At 37.9% G+C, this 20,722-nt stretch overlaps 2 long non-coding RNA genes across 2 annotated transcripts in view; one reads left to right on the top strand and one right to left on the bottom strand.

Annotated features, from left to right (window-relative positions):
• LOC106558956 overlaps window positions 1-16,651 on the top strand; it is a 24,981-nt gene extending 8,330 nt beyond the window's left edge. The window contains exons 2-3 of the long non-coding RNA XR_005361184.1: window positions 7,950-8,187; window positions 13,525-16,651. This is a non-coding gene — a long non-coding RNA (uncharacterized LOC106558956). The remainder of the gene's footprint in view (window positions 1-7,949; window positions 8,188-13,524) is intronic.
• LOC102156348 lies at window positions 13,567-20,722 on the bottom strand. Its single transcript, XR_005361183.1, has 3 exons — window positions 19,175-20,722; window positions 14,027-14,097; window positions 13,567-13,831 (listed from the first exon to the last, which is right to left on the bottom strand). It is a non-coding gene; the product is annotated as an uncharacterized LOC102156348 (long non-coding RNA).

Raw genomic sequence — 20,722 nt, 5'->3', positions numbered from 1 at the left:
GCCTGACAAATGCTCCTTGACCTGCCACAATTTTATTTCCAAAGGATTTATCTACCTCCAACACACAGTATAATTAGGGTATCTATGCTTACCGTTTGTCTCTTCCTTCTAGAATCTAGGCCCCATGAAGGCAAGAAGCTTTGTTGTGTTTACTTATTTGTCCTGAACACCTAGGAACCTGGCTCCCATGGGCACTGGATAAATATCTAGTGAATTGAACTGAAATGGGATTGGAAGCTGTCGGTAATGGAAGGCAGTGCAATGATAAGGGTCAGGGATGAAGGTGATATTTACGCAGAGATTGAAGAAGTGAGAGAATGAGCCATGTGCATCTAGGTGAAGAAGCTCTCATTTCACTTACAATAGAAACCAAATAATGGTCATGACTGTGTCTCTACATCATCTGGATTGCCATCCCAACACCTACTTCATCTCCTGTCCCCCACATGTTAACCATGAGTATCTAGCCTTACTGCCTCCTTGCTCTTTGCACAACATGACAGGCACATTCCTGCCCAGTGACGTTTGTATTCATTCTTCCATCTGCCTGGAACCAGTGGAATTCTTAACCCATGTTAAACTTAACCCAGGTTAAGTTTAACTTTGAACTTTAACTTACTTTGAACTTTAACTTTGAACTTTAACTTTGAAGTTTAACTTTAACTTTTTAGTTAAAAAGTTTAACTTTTTTTTTTTAAAGAAAAATGTGAGATTTATTTTATTTTTTTTGGGATTTATTTTAAAAGAGTACCTTTTACTGTGCTTTAGTTTTCCCACGTGTGAAGTACTTTACGCAAGATACCTATAGACAAAACTTTACATTTTCTTTGAAGAAGCTGGTCTTATGTTATGTTCTCAAAACGCCAACAGCCCATTCCAAAGCTGGTGCCTTCTTGCAGTGGCCAGTTCAACTTTCACATCTGGGAGATCCAAGGTGGGGCAGAAGGCAGTCCTGGAGGGAAGCCTTTAAGGTACCACCTTTTGATACTGCGGCAGGCTGGAGTTCTTCAAGGTGGGACTTTAGAGCTCCCTGAATCCCCTAAATCACAAATGCAGGAAGACACTCTGATAGTCTGTACCCTCTTCTTTCAAAGTTAAACTTAACATGGGTTAAGTTTAACATGGGTTAAGAATTCCACTGGTTCCAGGCAGATGGAAGAATGAATACAAACGTCACTGGGCAGGAATGTGCCTGTCATGTTGTGCAAAGAGCAAGGAGGCAGTAAGGCTAGATACTCATGGTCAACATGTGGGGGACAGGAGATGAAGTAGGTGTTGGGATGGCAATCCAGATAATGTAGAGACACAGTCATGACCATTATTTGGTTTCTATTGTAAGTGAAATGAGAAGTCGATTGGACAATTTTGTGGAGAGTGGTGACATACTGTGATTCAGCTTTAACAGCTTACCTTAATGACTGTGTTGACAATCCGCTATAGGAAGCCAAGGCAGAAAAAGGAAGACTAGATATGAAATGGAAATGAATCAAGAAAGAGATGATGTTGGTTTATACAAGATTAGCAGCTGGAGGTAGTGAGAAATGACCAGATTCTGGATAAATTTTGAATTGAAGCTGACAGGTAATGTTGATGATCTGGATGTGAGGTGTGAGAAAAAGAAGAGTCAGGAATAATTTCTGATTTTCTTAAAGTAAATTTTTCCTTGCAGTATACAGAAACATGCTCAAATCGTTTAAGTGTAGAGCATTGTGAATCTTTCTTAAAGGGACAATACTCATGTAATCACCTGCTCCAGCAGGACATAGAACATTACCAGCCCCTGTTTATGCAGCTTCTCAGCCATCATCTGTCCTTGAATAACCATTGTCACTGAGTTAAGTGCAGCTTAACCCACGTTCACAAGTTTTGATGTTATGTTTTCATTATCATTTAGTTAAAAATATTTTCTTTTTTCTTTTTAAAATTTTTTTAAAAGATTATGTATGTATGTATGTATTTATTTATTCATGAGAGACACAGAGAGAGAGAGAGAGGCAGAGACACAGGTAGAGGGAAAAGCAAGCTCCATGCAGGGAACCTGACATGGGACTCAATCCCCGGTCTCCAGGATTAGGTCCTGGGCTGAAGGCGGCGCTAAACCGCTGAGCCACCCGGGCTGCCCCAAATATTTTCTAACTTCTATTCTGACTTCTTCTTTGACAATTTCCAAATATTTGGTGGATGTTCTAGTTTTCATCTGGTTACTGATTTCTTGCTTAATTCCACTGATTCCAAGAATACATTAATGGTTTCAAAATTTTGAAATTTTAGGGAACTTGGGAACTCATTTTATGGCCCAGTATGTGGCCAGTTTTGGTAAATATCTCATGTTCCCTTATTACATGGAGAATTTCATATATGCCAATTAAATCAAGTTTATTAATATATTATTTAGTCTGATTATTCAATGAATAATTTTCAAAGTTTGTTGAAATCTCATACTATAATTGTGGGCTTATCGCTTTCTATACTTAGTATTTAGTAATGTTAATTTTTGCTTTACTTTTTAGGAGACTGTGGATTTAAATTGTCATATCTTTCTAGTAGATTAACTTTTTTTTACTATTTAAAATGTTCTTTTATTGTCAAATAAATCAAAAGAGATAATGTATCACACATATATACTTTAAAGAATAATAGAAGAAGAAGTAGAAGAAGAATAGAAGAATACTCTGTGAATCCACAACACAGCTTAAAGATACCCCTGTTCATTTATATTTTTTACCTAGTTCTCTCTCACACCACTATCCTGGATTTTTAAAAAAGATATATTTGTTTATTTGAGAGAGAGAGCAAGAATGAGAATGAGAGAGAGAGAAAGAGAAAGCACATGAGTAGGGGGAGGGGCAGAGGGATAGAATCTTCAAGCAGACTCCCTGCTGAGCTACAAGCAAGACTTGGGGCTTCATCTCATAACCCATGAGATCATGACCTGAGCCAAAACCAAGAGTCAGCACTCAACTGAACCACCCAGGCATCCCTATCCTGGATTTTTTGTTAGTTGTTCTTACTATTAAAAAGAGTCAGCATAATTATAAGCATCTCTAAATTATTGTTTAGTTTTATTATTTTTCATCTCCACATTTTGGCAGATTAACTTTTATTTTTTTTATTTTTATTTTTTTAAACATATAGTTATTTTTTTTTATTTTTATTTATTTATGATAGTCACAGAGAGAGAGAGAGAGGCAGAGACACAGGCAGAGGGAGAAGCAGGCTCCATGCACCGGGAGCCCGATGTGGGATTCGATCCCCAGTCTCCAGGATCGTGCCCTGAGCCAAAGGCAGGCGCTAAACCGCTGCGCCACCCAGGGATCCCCAGATTAACTTTTAAATATCACTATGAAATATCCTTTTTTATGTTTAATGATAGTGTTTACAGATGTGCTTATTTAGCAATGTACAGTTGAATTTTTATTTTTTCATTTAGTTGAACAAACTTTTTCTTTCAGTTCAAGTATTTAGTCCATTTACATTTAATGTAAGTAAGTGTAAGGATGTATTTGGGATTATATATACTGGATATAACAGCATGTATCTTTAGTTAATAGAGTCTAATACAAATCGCCACTTATTAGACAATGCTAGGATTTAATAAAATATTAATTCCATTTATCCCTTTTGGCTATAAGAGTTACTGCTCTTATGCATTTTAATCATGTATGTATTTTAAACTTCATAGTATATTATTTTTGCTTTGTACTCAACAGTCATTTATATTTATACTCATATTTACCTTTCTATTGCTTTTCATTCCTTCCTGAATCTCTGTCTTTCCATCTGGGATCATGTTCCTCCTGTCTAAAAATCCCTTCAGTATTTCTTTTAGTATGGGTCTGCTGACAACAAAGCCTCTTTTTTTTTTTTTTATCCCTTTGTATTTGAAGGATGTTTTCACTGTGTATAGACTACTAAGTTGTCAACATTTCTTTCAGGACTTAAGATGTCATTCCATTTTCTTCTGGCTTCCAAGGTTTTTATTCAGAACTTGGTTGTCAATTGTCATTGACAATTACCATTGCCATGGTAGCTCCTTTGAAGGTAATATATTTTTTCATCTGGCTGTTCTTATGGCTTACTTTTTGTCTTTGCCATTTGGCAGTTTTACTATGATATGACTAGTAGCTTATTTATCCTGCTTGGAGTTTGATATCTTTCATCTCTTTTAGAAAATTCTCAAACATTATGTCTTCAAACATTGCTTTGGCCCCTATTCCTTCTCAAATGCACTTCTGGATACCCAGTTACACTTACATTACACTTTTGCCATCAACCATATATCTCTTGTACTGTTTTCTATATTTCCATTCTTTTTTTTTTATTGGACTGAATATTTTCTACTGAGCTATCTTAAAGTACTAATCCTCTTTTTACCTGTGTTAAATCTGCTTTTAAACCCTTCTGTTGACTTCTTAATTAAAAAAAATATATTTACTTGTTCATGAGAGACACAGAGAGAGGGGGGCAGAGACATAGGCAGAGGGAGAAGTAGGCTCCATGCAGGGAACCCAATGTGGAACTCGATCCTGGGTCTCCAGGATCACACCCTGAGCCAAAGGCAGACGCTCAACTGCTCACCCACCTAGGCATCCTGACCTCTTAACTTTAATTATTGTATCTTTCAGTTCCAGAATTTCCACTTGATTATTTTTTAATGGATTCCATTTTTCTAGTGAAGCTATCTTGTAATCTATTTTTTGAATATATTTATCCATGTTTGATAACTTTAATATCTGAATTATCTATGGCACTATTTCTAATGTCTTGCTTTTTCTTTTTTTCTGATTTCTTGGTATGTTGGCTAATATTTTATTGAATGCCAGACACTTTGTATGAAAAATTGTAAAGGCTTTGGATGATGCTATTTTTCTCTAGAGAGGGTTAACTTTATACAATGGTAGGCAGCTGGAATAAGAGCAGAGCAACTCCAATCCAATCAGTGTATGACTGAAAATAATTGGGTTCAGAGCTTGTAAGGTTCTAGAGTCATCTGCTTGGGCTCACTTGGAGGCTGGGTAATCCTGACAAGTTCTTAATATTTCTATTCATCACTTTTTTCACTGATAATACAGGGAAAATAATAGTACTTTCCTCACAGGGTGGTTAAGAAAATTAAATGAGTTCATATATGAAAAGTACTTAGTACCATAGGAAGTGCTCAGTGAATCTTTGTTAGTGTAACTGTTAATTCTTGCCCTGATCAAACAAATGTCCAAGGCCAAGATCTTCTTCCATTCCTGCATTTAACAAATATTAATTGGAATGACCACTGATGGAACTCAATATGTGGAGAAAGATTAGACCTTGTTGGAGGATAGGATCTAGAAATAGGATGGAAAAATAAAACACTTAAAAGCTTTTGCTATGTTGATAATAGAGTCAAAAGATATAAGGTAAGCATCTCAGTGGTGGTCCATTGTTATTCCAGAGTACTCCCTACATGTAATTCAGTTAGTTCCCATAATGATAAATGGAGTTTCAAAGTGCAAGTCTTCTACTGTGGAGGTGATTTTAAAGATTAGTCAAGTTCTTATTTGTTGTTTCTCCAGTGGGAGTGAGTGGTGGTTAGAGAAAGCAAGGCTCAGGAAGAAGGAGTAAATAGTTTTTAACATTTTCCCCATTCTCTCTCCTGGACTTCATTTTACTTCCTTCTGGAGTGGTGCATTTTTGATGTAGGCTCCAGGTAAGATGTTCTATAGATCATGAATTAGACATAATTTCATTACAGAATTTCCCACTGTCCCAATGTTTCTTCTTCACTTTTATAAGAGTCATCCTAGTAGGATCATTCTAGTTTGATCAGATTCAAGGTACATGATTATGCCACAGCACTGTACATGAAGCAATCTGTGTTTTGACTGGTGATAAATTGATAATCACCTAGCTGGCTCAGCCAGTCCACAGAGAGGCAGTTAATATTGTGAAACTTCAATAAAGTCGGCTGTCAATGCGATAGATATTACAGGTGAACTCCTTGATCTCTCATTGTAATCCCTTGAATCTCTGTTATCCATCACTCTATAATACATTTGTTTAGGAGGAAAATAAGCTTCTAAAATCTCACCATCAAAGTAAGTCTACACAATAACATTTCTAAATCTGACACACAAGTCTCAACAACACTGACAGAACACTATTTAGCTATCAAATTCAGTGAGGTGATGTAAATTTACAGAAGGAGGGCAAGAGATTGAAAAAGTGTTCCCCTTTGTTTTCTTGGACAATAAAAAAGTTTTAGAAAAATATTCTTTTCCACTTCGCTTATCAATCACCCTTTGAGTAACAAGTCTAGGAATTAAATTCTGAAGTTTTCCTACTACTAGGTGTTACACAGTACAAAGAGTGAGTATTGGATTATGAAAGGTACAGCTTTATTCTTATGAATGGAAGCAAAACTCTAAAGAAGCAAAAAATATCAACAGATGTTTTTTTATTTAGGAAAAAGGATTAAATTCTTTTTTGTTTTAGTTATCTTGTACTTGGTCATTGTCAAAATGAGTTATCACCTCAGTAATTCTTCCCAGAGAATTTTTATCCCACAAAGGCCAAAACTCATGGGTAAAACCAGCCATGACTCCACTTAGTATTTCTAGGTTGTTACCTTTTACGAAGAAGACATTTACTCTTCCCATGGTGTATTTTGAATTTATGTGAACATTCTAATGAATGATCTTATTGTGTGCGGTTTAGTCTCCCGAGGAAAGAATTTTCTTCTATTTAATCTCAGGAAATAGGATCAGCTCTGCCAAAGTATTATAGAGCCCAAGGAAACACTTCCTGTATTTAAATTAAGCAGCTTTAAAGTTGCTTAAAGGAGTCTTACTAATTAGAATTCCAGTGGAGAAAGCTTGGGAAGGTTTCAGAATGCTGTATCTGAATCCACTTCCCTTCCACTCCTGGTGGGAATTTTGAAGGGATTTCACATAGTTTCCCTAGGAGGTCAATTACAGACCTACTTTCCCCAATAATTTTTGAATTCATTATCCTCAAATATCAAATACACAAAGGCAAATATACTCTTTAAGCCATAGTGTGAGACATAGTGATTGAATCAAAGGTTTCATATTAGAAAAAAATTTGATTTTCTTCATTTTTATTCAGAATAGGCTGGGAGAAGTGTGGAATCAAATGCTTCTGAGGATATAGACTTCATGGCAGCAAGCTCCTTGAGGACAGGGACATGTATGGTACATCGTAACTATAGTCAGGCAACATACATGATAGTTTGTGCAAAAGTTAATCAGTGATTAAACGTACTGATTTATATTGCTTGGAAAAAGACTTCTCCCTTAGGTATTCTAGAGCAGCCTGATAGTTTTGGAAGAGATGGATCATACCAAGATGTGTTTCAAGCAACCTTTAGTGTGTTTTACTTGCAGTTTATCTCACCCTAGTTGGACTTCCCTGGTGGCAGTAGAATATTGCTAACTAATAAGATGTTTGCTTTGGTTTTGGACCCTATCATAACCAAGTTTATTAAAAGGCTGGAAAGCAAGGGAGGCAAGCATGAGATTAATTTTCTTTTTTACATATGATACATTATTATTTCCAAAAAGAAAGTTATATCTAACATTGTAATTAAAGCAGATTTTCAATGACTTATTGGAGGCATTGTATACTATTTTTAATCATAGTAATCAGTAAGTTGAAATGTTCAGAAAAGAAGTAGTAATAATAGCTAATATTTATTGACTACTTAGATGAGCCACGTTCTTAACCTTTAGGAACAGTGTTTTCCCAAATGGGGTCACATTTTCCATTTTTTATTCAACAACAAATTTGCCGATTGTATTTTAGGCCCATCTTAATTTCTTTCAATTCTAGGTTTGTAGAACTATGTTAATTTTCATGGTCATGTTAAAGGTTTTGGATCTTTTAATAACATTTCATGAGATGCTTCTAAAGACCTGACAGAAAATTCTGTGTCCCATTTACTTTGTGTCTTTAAGCCACATTCAGTTCTCCATTCTGGGACATCTTCAGTCATTGGACTCTGAGGAATTTGAAGAGCTCACCAAGGCGCTTCATTTTGTTAAATGCTCCCAGTGAGCCTTCCTGTGTTATGTGGAATTTCATTAATTTGGAACTCAATGTCATTGCATTCAGACAAGGCCAGTCTAGAGGGCAGAATTTTGGAGGAATTCATGGAAAGGAGGATGCTGGAATATTCAAAGGAGGAACAGAGAGGTAATATACCAATATTGTTATTTACCACACAGGAGGATGAGCTTCACGGGATTTTTTAAACCATTTTAAACTTCTTGAGATATATATAGATATAGATATAGATAGATAGATAGATAGATAGATAGATAGATAGATAGATAGATAAATTTGTTGGATTTGGGAAAGACATATGATTCCTGCATCATAACACACAGTGACAAAGTTGTGAGCAGATAGACAAGAGAGCAGAAAAACTCTCTCACTACTCTCTGAGGTTGGTGCATAGTAAGCTTCCAATTAACTTTGGTTGAGTTGATGAAAGAAATTGCTATGAAGGCAGATTTCTTAGGATACTAGACTAGAAGTCTTGGAACAAGATTCTCAAGATGGAATGGTCTTTGAGAGAGAGATCAATAGGCTGCCATGCCCTCAGCCTACATTTGTCTCTCTCTATTTTTCTCGGTTGAACAGGGATTTGCTTTTCCTTGCTTTAGGAATTACCCCATTGGGACAAGCAGTGGTTGAGTTATATGATGGGAAAGAAGGGTTATCAAGTTTATTGGTTTAAATTCTCACTTTTTGAAAGCAAAATTACTGGAATTACTTTAGATATCAGTTCTAAGTTTCATAAAGTTAAGCTTATTGAGTTTGGGGGCATTATTGCCAGTGAGTCTGGACTGTGTATGGAAAAATTAAGTCATTCCTTAAAAAATTATGCATAGCACTTTATTGTACATGGGAGCCTCATGGATTTTTAAAAATTTATTTTCAATAATTTTTAATCTAATTTGATTAAAACACATAAATTAGCTATATCCTCCAGTGAATTAGGAAACCCATAATACCGTTTACTTGGGACTAAGATAATCCCCAGTATACCTATCTGCTTCTTGGGTCATACTGCATCCAGTCATGCTGGAATACTAGTGGGACATCAGAGCTCTACCAAAGAATCAGAAACTACAACTGGGGATCCAAACAGAAATGCTCAGGTGGTCTCAGTAACAGAGTTCTTGGCATGCAAAAGATGTTCAATAAACATTTATCGAGAGAATAAAACTGAGGAAACTGCTAAACGTATGGTGGAGGTAAGGAGGTTTCTGGTAACATTATAAAGCATAGCAAAAGTAAACAGTTACTTCACGCAGGAAACCATAGCATAGAGGGATTGAGGTGAGTGGACTAGATGCCATGGATCTAGTTCAGCCTCTGCTACAAACTTGTGTATGTGAACAAGATATTTTAACTTCTATAGGCCTCAGTTTCCTCTCTGTAATAGGAAGTGATTTCCAAACTCAGGTTTTCCTTTTTCAAACTCAGTTTTCTGATAATATACACAATAAGAAAAGTAGACCCTCTTGGATTGAATCAAGGAAGGAAGACTGTAGCCCTGCCTGCTCGGTCACCTCCCAGGCGCCCCCAGCACACAGTTTGAAAGCGATTGGACTTCATCTGTGAGGTGCTCTCCCACCATGACATTTGTGGGCACTGTTCATAACCAGTGTTATAAGCAGCTGTGTGGAGGCCAGTGGAGGGCACCGACATATTTTGAAAAGTACTACTTCAGAGGGTGTTCTTCTCCCCTCAAACCAGCCACTGTGGTCTCTAAGTCCATTGATGGCATCACAGCCTACATTGTCTCCTCCACCTGAACCCCGGGAATTATCCAAGACTGCCCCCTCAGTGCCTATATCCATGAAGTCACCACCTGCTCTCAGTTTTCACCTGTGAATATTTCTGAAACCTACCATTTCTTCTCCAGCCACCTCCAGGATTCAAGTCTTTATCCTTCGTCTCTGGACAATCACAAAATACCCTGACTGATCTTTGGACCTTTAGTGTCAGTCCATCCCCATCTGTGTCACTCCTTAACCTAAGTCTTTTCATTGCCCCCCATGGCCTGCAGGACAACCCCAATCTTCTTCAGAAGGCAGGTGGGCTCTCCATGACTGGCCCTACCCAGCCTCTGCTCTCATTTGCCATCTTGTACTTTTTGCTCTGGCAGCATCAAAGTGCCCAAAGTTCTTCAGATATACTGTGTAGTTTTACACCTTCACCCTTGGGTCCTAGTGATTCTCCTCCTGTCTTGCCCTCTACCTTTCTTTCCTTTTTTTAAGATTTTATTTATTCATGAGAGACACAGAGAGAGAAGCAGAGACACAGGCAGAAGGAGAAGCAGGCTTCCTCTGCAGAACCTGATGCAGGACTCGAACCCAGGACCTCAGTATCATGACCTGAGCCAAAGGCAGACGCTCAACCACTGAGCTACCCAGGTGCCCCAGTCCTCTACCTTTCTTTTCTGCAACTCCTTTATCATCTTTCTTTAAGACTTTGTGCAAGTCTTATCCCTAGAGAAGGCCAGCTAAGGGCCCCGCTGTGTCTGTTAGGACTCTGCTTGCTGCTACCACATTCTATTAAAATTATCCAGATAGATACAGTTCCTCCACTAGATTGTAACTCATTGGAGACCAGTATTATTTCTTTTTATACTTCTTACTCCCCCGTGTCAAATACAGTGCCCATGAGCTTCACAGTAAGCAACCTGTCATGGGATTATCTGGTCTCAACACATCAGCTCACTGATTGGTTTCCCATGAGATTAGTCAAAAGATCTAAGTGAACTCAGGGGCAAGGGAAAGGCTAATGCAAAGTATAATACTTTTAAAATTAAAAAAATTAAAAATTTTAATATAAATGCTATTCTAGTATTTATCATAAAGCTATGTAAAGCTTTAGAGGTTCTATTTGCTTTTCATTTTAATAAACTGCATCATTTAAGAAGAGAAAAGTCAAAATACACAAGTTAAAGACGGTGAGTAAATTTACTCAAGTAAACCTTCAGATATTTTGAGTAAATTGTTCCTTTGTCTTAGCATGAGCCTCATGGAGGGGGAATGCCCCCAACCCTGGCACCCTTGAGAATCAAGAAAGCAAGCTTCTTGAGTATATAATTCTCTCTTTCCTTGTCTAGGACCAGGCCACCTCTGGTCTATAAAAAACAACCTCTCTGCAGGGATGCAGCCCTAAAGGCACAGGGTGTAGCAACAAAACCCTCACCTTATGCTGAGAGGAAGGTGATTGCCCTCTAGGCAGATGGCACCGTAGGAAGGGAAGCTGGATTTGAGCGCCTCCACCAGGCACCTTTACGAGGGGTGCAGATTTACCTTGCCGAGTGCAAAGAGCCACTTGTTTCCTCCTTGTCCTCAAATGATAATCTGTGGCTGCCAACTCAGTAGGAATAGTCATGGTCTCTCTGAAGACCATTTTGGTAGGTTTTCTTGTGAAGTCTAGCTTGCCATTTTGATGGGGCGAGATAGTGGCATTCTGTGGTGCTTTCTGAGCTGTGACCCAGAGAAATCCCTTCTCTGCATAGAATTGTCATTTTGTATAGCTCATTTTGCTAAGTGACAAAGCTGATTCTGTCACAACAGGAGCCAAACAAAATGGTGATCGCTGGCTCATGTGTGAGGGATCTCTTCGTTTCCACACACCCTGTGGTAAGCATTATTCACGAGCACTTAATTGTTGGTCTTCATGCATAAAATGAATGTGACATTTGAGACAGATGTTTATTGTTTGTTACATATATCTATATTTTTTCAAAACTCCAGCTACTGAAATTGGCCAAAATTACCATGACAAAGCACAGATTTTGTACATTTGGGGTTGTACTCTGATCTGTGACCTGTAGGAACAGCATGCAGGTGTTGGCGATATACACATGGACAGACTTTTCTTTTTATTGACAGGAGGGATAGAGTTTCTTGAACAACTGTGCTTAGGCTGAAACAACTGCTGAGTTCCACCAGGGGCTGCTGTTGAACTTCTAAAAAAAAATCATATTTTGGAGAAGAAAGGGGGTGGTGGTGGATGGGGAGGGAGGGATGGGAAGAGGGGAAGAGGAATAGAAAAAAAATCTTGGAAGAAAACCTGACATTTCTGTCTAAGGTGGAGGAGCATGCTTTGCTGATGCCACACGTGGAATGTTTCGGAAGTGTCAGTAATAAATACTTCTATCAGAAATCTCCTCATTCTATATCTCTGCATATTATACCCCAAGGAGAGTCATACAAAGACATAGCTGTCAGGGTCTAATTTTGGATCTGAAAACTATGGCGGTTGTCAGGCATCATTTCCCATGTGTGATATTTATCTCCTCTCACAAACAAACTGAGTGCAGGGTTTTTAATTAATTTCCAAGTGTCTCCCATGATAATTTCCCCCCTAATATATTAATACGATGATTTAAACCTTCATTCAGAGGCAGACTTTTGGTTGGAAATCACTAAAGGCTTAGATGGTGTTTAGTATTATCAATAAGTTACACGTTCGTTGGTTTGCAGGGAATCAATAAAGTTGCCCTTTCCTCATTTTTATTTTTAGAGGCATCAGTGGGATTGTATCTCTTTTAAGTATATTAAGGAAATCATGAGTGAGCTGATTTTGTTATTTTTCTTCTTGTGATTGGAGGCAGTTCTTAGGCTGTTCCTCCTAATGCTTGTGGTAGAGTTACTTTAAGAAAAGTTCTTGATTTGATGAGAAGGGAGTGAATTTTCTTCTGTAAAGTATTTCCTTCAGAGAAACTTGATTTTTTTTAAATAAAGGAACCAGAAATAGACCATGGAAAGGGGCATATCCCTGAAATGTACAAATCAATTGAGGACAGCAAGTGAATTCACCTCTTATTTCCCTGCCCAATCTCTCTCTCTCAATAGAAAATGGGGAATAAAAAGCATAACATCATAAAAATTCTAAGGACAGGAGTAGGATGGAGTTATAGTGTATGTTTCTTAAACAGCATATTTTTTAAATAAATGAAAATAAAACTTGTGTCTTCCATAGGAAGTCACATTTGGTAGAATTTTATTTATTTTGGGGCAATGCTTATATCTTTATTATTATTATTATTATACTCTTAGCTAAAAGGTTGCCCCAAATTTCACAAAGATTTTTTTCTCAATTCACCTTTAAGATATTTGATTACTGGGGTGATAGGGCAGTCCTTCAAGAAATATTTATTTTTCTCTGAAAAGGACATTCAAACACCATTGGAAATCATGACAATAAAAGGTAAAGTCCAAAATACTTATATACAGCTTCTAATTATTGGCAATCAAATATTAAATTCCTGGAAATGCCTGAAACTCTTTCTTATAGGACTGCAGCTTACATTTGTTACTTTTTTCTGTGTGAGGATTTATTTCTCTCCTCTCTCCCAACTCCCAGCACCTGCTATACAACTGCTTTCCCTAGGTCCCTTAGGAAAATTTAATAACCAAATACCTATCCAGTGAGAAAGGAATTTTTTAAGGTTCAATTGCTCTGTTAATAATTTGTATTTTTTTTTCTGTCTTGCAGTTTCTATGTAAGCACCACGAAAATCAACCTTTTAAGCACAGATTGATTCTGACAGTTTTTATTTTACGTGATTTCCAAGAATTGGTATAGAGATGCCTCTTAATTGAAATAGTTCTCCTTTTTGGCTTTTATTTTATTGTCCTTTACTTCTTGACATCTTGTACATTAAATCAGAGGCTGTTTTAGAGACATGAAATGACAGCTTTTTCAGAGCGCGATTCTGGATCCTGATAGATCTGCACTTCTCAAAGCAGACAGGCTGCTCTCCACAGCCTCCGAGAAGCTTCCTGCGCGATGGGCACGTCACCTGGAAACACAACCATAAACTGCAGGTTAATCACCAAGGACCGACTCGTGTCAATTCCCCACTGCCCTGCTTCCCATCTGAGAGGAATAAAGCCAAGAACTATTTTTTTTCTTTGCTATTTAATTTAACAGAATCTGGGCTCAACTTTAGTTGGAAATTATATTTCCTCTAGACCACAATGGAAAGGCTACTCACATAATTTAGTAGCTGTGTTGTAAAGAAAAATCAAAGCATCCTCATGGAATATTTTCCCTGATTGCATCTTCCTGTGATGAGAGAACACATAAAGTGAATGAGATGTGACACAGGCATGAACAGAGAACCCATTTGTTACACTGAAATTGCGAGAAAAATGCTATTTGTGTTACTATGATGTTTTGGAGTTAGAAAAGGGTTATTTGGGAAAAAATGTGTATCTATATCAGAGTCAGTAGGAATAAAAATGAGACAGGATGCAAATATATGATAGCACAGGAAAGCACAGCTCCACAGACCAGACCAGTCCTGTTCGAGGTAGCAGGCAAACAACGGAAACGCTAACAAGATGAGCATTCTGGATTTGTTTTTCAGTTCTACCTAACTCTTTGTAACTTTACAATGCAAGATTCAGAAATTGGAGCCAATTACCATAATATGTGGTGGTTTGGTGGGAGCATGTTCTACATCAGACAGTTAAAAGGTTTTATTGCTATTAGGAGCATGTTAATGCCCTTGATAATGTCTCTACTTGCTTTGTAATGTCTCTCGTTGAAGTATAGAATTCTTTTATCTTCTTATTACATTATGCAAAAACTTGAATTGAAAAGATATTTGCAGGAACATTTAAAGTAGTGCATCAATCAGCTTCAAAGAAGAGAAAATGTTCTCGGAATAGCTTATAAAAGGATAACTGTCAGTTTTATTTTGGATGAACAAAGGCGGCAACGTAAAAAGCACTTTATTGTAAAAGCATACTGTGCAATTCAATAAATATGCCATATAAATATAAAAGAGAAGAAAGTTCATAATTATCTGATGACTTAAATGTAATTTAAGTAATACTTTTAAAATGCATCTAACAGTGAAGTACTCTTTTTCTTTTGGGTTCCGAGTTCTAGCCTCTAAGCCCCCATTAGGTGATAACTTAACTCTCTCTCTCTCTCTTTCTGATAACATAAGGACTTGAATGGATTAGTCATGGTCCTGTTTTTAATATATCTCAGAATGATACAGAAAAGAGTATGTGTGTGGAAAGCATTAGCAAAAATTTTAACAACCACTTAATGGTGCAAGCTTTTCAAAATGATTTGTTCTTGTCTGCCCGGTTTTCAATTGTTTCTCATCCTGTCATTGCTGCCATAAGACAATTTTGAATTTGAATGTAACTGTATTGTCACTTGAAATAGCATTTCCAAGTGTTTTGTGTTTGTTAGGTAAATCTATTAGCATTGTGATTGCCGGACTTTCTAAATCAGAGGTGGTTGTTACTTTGTTACTTTCTACATAAGGATATTTGCGCTCTTCCTTATAACTAGAAAAAAATATATATATAACTAGAATATATATATATATATGTATACACACACAATTTTAGAAAGTTGACTTTTAACTGTAAATGTTAAATATATAACCTTATTTTCAAGTGTGTTTCTCAGGTAATAAACTTTAGCCTGATAAATGCTCCATAGATGACTCTTTTTGACAAGGTTTAAAAATCTACACTGTGAACTGTCTATTAAAGAATATATTCAGATCCAGCACATGGAAAACATATGTAAATTTTCAGGATAGGAAAAAAGAATCTACAGAACTCTTTTTTTCCATAATTTCTGTTTCTACACATATCTATGTGTAGGACATAGGCATGGACAGTTAACTCCCTAGCACATAGAAGGCACTTGATAAATATTTGTTGATTAAGGTTAAAATATAAAAAGAAAAATACCCCAATCAGTAAAAATCTGTCTTCTGTCTTGTAACCTGACAAAGAGATACTAATCTCTTATTAAACACAGAAATCGGCATTTTTCCCAGACTCAGGCCTTTTTAAGATTCAGAAAAACTTCATTTGAAGTCAAATAACCAGGCTAATTCACTCCCCCACACTGTTGTCACTTATAAAATTATATTAATGTTCATAACATTTCTAAAAAATAATCTTCATTTATTTTAAAGTTGTAAATATGGCTGGCACCTTGTAATAAAAAATCAATTCATAACTTTATTTGTAACATCATTTTGATAGCGACTTATTTCTCATCACTATTGTACATGACGCCTAATTCATTAAAATAATGTTCTCATTTCAGTGGGTTTCATCCAGACTCTGTAGAAAACAGTCCTCCGTCTGCTGCTACTCTCTGATATACCCCATTTTCTCATCCCTCCTTTCTCTCGGCCTGTTTGGGAACACTCTCATTTTGAAAGTACAAGGAAAATTATCTCATAAAAGAAATTTAATAACAACAGAACTTCTGAGATTTCAAAAACGTAGAATTTTTAAGTTATTGAACTATGGGAAAAGCTGTAATTTATAACCAGCAAGTTAGTATGTTGTACACATCTGTGTACTGTTTCAGAAAATAAAGGTTGTTACTATAGCAACTGCCACATAATATGGAACATACGTTATTTGTGAGATGCCAGGCTTCGTGTTAAAAAAAAAAAACAACAATTCCCTCCTCATGGCTGCTCATGGATGTTTCAAGGATTTCCACCTTTTCCTTTACTATTGTAAAGGATTCTCATTTTAATATTCTGTTATTTTAAATATTTTTCTTATTTTCAGTTTCTTATACTTTCGGAGTTTGTTGGTTAAATTAAAAGTTTGCAAAGTACTGCCAGATTTGGTGATCACTATTGAGACGTTCTTTCAATCTTTTGATTTTTACGAAATTGTAGTTAATTTTTTACATAGAGCAATAAGGGTATGATAAGAACACATATAGCTACTGTGAATACACAGTTGATACGCCTAGTAACATTTTATTTGGGTTGGCCCTCTCAGGATTTTATAATTCTGTATTGTACAACCATTGTTGTACAACCCCTTTTTAAAAATAAAAATGTCACAATGTATGTATCTACTTTATGGATATCATATTTCATCTGAAAATGTGTATGCCATACTTAATTTCATTTGAAACAACTGTTTAGACAGCGCTGATCATTTTTATAATGAGAAAACTTAACTCCTTTGTGAAGGGTAGATTTCCAGTCTTTCTTGGTAAGTGGTGTGTCAAAGAATAGGAAAGTTGACAAAAATTCTTAAATTTCAATTTTGGGAGAGACCTTTTTAGTTTTTATAGGCAGACTAATGAATTAGTAAAAGAGACAAGGTAATAATTCAACACAGGGGTTCCTTTGATATGGCGGGACAAGGCACCAGAATGTCCGACTGGTTTGAAATAAAAGTCTGAAAACAACTTGACACTTGGAACAACAGTTTTTGACTCTTGTTGGGTCCTCTTTGTGGTAGAGACTTTTGATATGTAAATGCGTCTGATATGATTGAATTTCTTGTGCATGGTGACTTTTTTAGTCCAGATTTAATATATAATTACAATCATTGACATATTTTGTCAGCTTAGAGGTTCTTGGGGAGCAGTATCTGAGTTTTCCTTTGTGCTAGAGGGGATGCTAGGTCCTAGTTCTCCTTAGACACAACTAACTCTGTATCTTCAGAATGTTCTCTGTCATCAAAAAATACTATTATCAACCCTAAAAACAAAACACTTCTTCTGGTGAAAATGGCAGAATGAATAATACCTTTCTTTTGTCGAAAAAAAAAATCCCAACTTGATGGTTTAATCAATAAACATTTATTAACCATCTACCATGTGCCTGGCACAGTTTGGGGGATATAAAGATGAATAAGAGCTTCCTTGTCTCCAGGGGACTCACGAATCTAGTCAGGGAGAGAATCGAGTCATTAACCAGCCCAGGGAGGTCCATGCTGGGACCTAGTTCTCTCCGGGCCTCCAGCCAACAACAGCGACTCGACAGCAGAACAATAACAGCCAACATCTATTGAACACTTACTTTTTGACAGATACCTCAGGTGCATTTGTAATTTAATCCACAGTAGTGGTCTGAGGGTTTTACTGACAAGAAACTGAGTCTGAGAGCGTTGGAGTCACTTGCCTGCCATTACCCAGCTGAGTTGGGATTCTCATGCCTGTTACACCTGAGACCATACATCTTGACTCCTTGTCCCATCTGCACTGATAGCATCTTCATCCGCGGCACCTTCCTCTCTCACTGGGCTCAGCGGAGTCTGTCTAATTGGCGTCCCTGCTGCCACTTGGCCCCTGCAGCCTCCTCTCCACACAGCTCCCAGGATGGAGAACATGAATCAGATCAGCATCTCCCTTGCCTGGACTCCTCCAGGGGTTTCTATCACATGTGGGAAATCCAGGGTTGTAGTGTCCTGCAGTTTGCTGCCTGCCAGCACCCCTTAAACTCAGTTCCTACTGCTTCCACCCAGCTTGTTCACTTGGCTTCAGACCAGAGGTCGGCACACGTTCTGTAAAGGGCCAGCCAGTAAATCTTACAGGTTTTACAGGCCATACAGTCACTGTGGCAACTACCTACTCAGCTCTGCTATTATAGCTCGAAAGCTGCTGGAGGCGAAAGAATGAACAAGGCTGTGTTCTAATAAAACTTTATTTACATAAACAGGTAGCGGGCTGGATTTGGCCCCCACACCATAGTTTGCTGACCATTGTTTGGACTTGCTATCCTTCCTTTTGTTCCCCTAGTATGTCAAGTCTTCCTACCTTAGGGTCCCACCCTCTGTTCCCAATCTTCCCTGAGCTGCCTCTTCCTGGCTCTTAGCCCCCACTGTGAATGAGAGGCTTTAATTTGGCTGCCATATTTAAGTAGCCCTCTCAACCCCATCTCCACCATATCACCTGTTTTATTGCCTTTATTGCTCTTAAATAGGCAAGATCCCATTAATTTGTTTTCTTTTTTTTTTTCCAATTAGTTTGTTTTCTTACTTGTTTGTTATCTGTGCCCTCCTCTCTAAGAGAGCTCTCTGTGAGGAGGAATCACAGTGGCCTTGTTCATTGTGGTATTGCCACTGACTAGAGCAGAACCTGAGGCATAGAATAGATGCCTAGTAAATACTTGCTGTTGAAGTACAAGCCTGTCTGAAACCAAAGCTTGTGCTTTTAATGATGTCTCAGTATTTCCTTTCTGTAAAAAATAAAGTCACACCAATGATAATTTGAGGACCGCTGGAGGACCTCTGTACCCTGGCAAAACCCATATCACAAGAATTTCTGGTTGACCTAGGGAATATTTCCACAGGCATGTGAATAAGTGTGATGCCACACCCTGTGGCGTCCACTGAGTACTGACCCTTCTTATGCTACCATCACTGCCCTTGCTGACACAGTTACCACGTCTACTGGGTAGCTTCTACTTCAACCAGGCTCCTCTGTCACTTACAATGCTCTGCACTTACTGGACATCTTGGATGTCTTGTGACATCATCTCTGGGTACCACAAAGGCCACACTGTGACAGCCACTGCTCCTGATGGTCACTTTGCTGTCTCTGCTGAGACTCAGTCTCTTTGAGAGCAGCTGCCTCTGTCAAGCACCGGAACCCTTCTGCTTCCAGTCCCCTTAGATGCCCCCACTTCTAAGTGCCCTGCTGCTTCTAATCAATGGTGTAGTTGGGAAGAACACCTATTTTGTGTTTTCCCTCAACTTAGTGGTTCCAAGTTAGTGCTGCATGTGCCCTAAGGCCTTCCAGCATTTTCAGTTTTTTACTTAACTCTCGTCTCTCTTCCTAAGTATAATAGCTGATACTTATTATATGATGCTTATTGTGTGACAGGCACTGTTGGGGAGCTTTGTATTCATTAACTTGTATAATTCTCATGACAGAACCATGAGGCAGGAATGCTATTATTACCATCTCCACTGAAGCTAAAGAGGTTAACTGACTCACTCAAGGCAACTAGTATGTAATAGAATCAAAATTTGAATGCAGGCACTGAGCTTTAGAATTCACACTCTCAATCCCAGTCAATATGACCTGGAAATGTATCCACGGGTCGAGGCTGGGGACAGGGGCAGGAGGCCAACCCCACACTATACTCCAATCCTTCCTTCCCCTGTCATCCTGGGGCTTGTGACCTACTCAGTGACCCCTCTCAGTGTCCCATGTGCACAATTCCTGGGTGCACACCATTGTTTTCTAGATCTGTGCACATACATCTGACTATAGGCTCAAGGGAGAACTGCTCTCCCCACACCCTTGTCGAATCAGGTGCTAAAGAAGATGCTTGAAATGTGTCTGTAACACAAAAAAGGAATCATGAACTCCTCAGGGAAGGAAGTGAATTTGAACTGGATTCTGAAAGATGAATATGATGTTGCCATTCAGAGACTTTGGATAAAAGGGCATAACCAGACCAAGCACAGACTGCGTGATGTATAAGGGACCAGGCAAAGGCATGGTGAGAGGTAATATAGGGAAAAGAGAGTGGGGTGGGTCTTGAAGGGGGCTTGATTCATGCTAGGAACTTTGGACATTAATTTGTAGGCAAGGATGGGGGTGGAAGGATGGCAGAAATAGCAGCAGCTTTAACACCTGAGTGCAGGAGAGAAGAGCTCCTGCTTATTTGTTCCCGTTGAGTGGAAGGTTTCAACATACGGTTTAAAGTCCACTTGAAGTCCGCTTGGTCTATGAACTAACTTTTATAACATTGATTGGGACGAGACTGTATCTGCATGGTTCTAATGTGAACTAAGTACTTGCAATGCCCTTTATCAAAATCAGTTCCATTTTGCTCATTCCTGTGATAAAGCTTCCTCTCATGCCTGTCCCACCTCTGCCTCGGCAAGGGTGGAGGTGATTCCTGAGTATTTTCTTTTCTTTTCTTTTCTTTTCTTTTCTT

Source organism: Canis lupus, chromosome 6, assembly GCF_011100685.1.
Source record: "Canis lupus familiaris isolate Mischka breed German Shepherd chromosome 6, alternate assembly UU_Cfam_GSD_1.0, whole genome shotgun sequence".
Taxonomy (NCBI): domain Eukaryota; kingdom Metazoa; phylum Chordata; class Mammalia; order Carnivora; family Canidae; genus Canis; species Canis lupus.
This window is presented reverse-complemented; position numbering and strand designations above follow the sequence as displayed.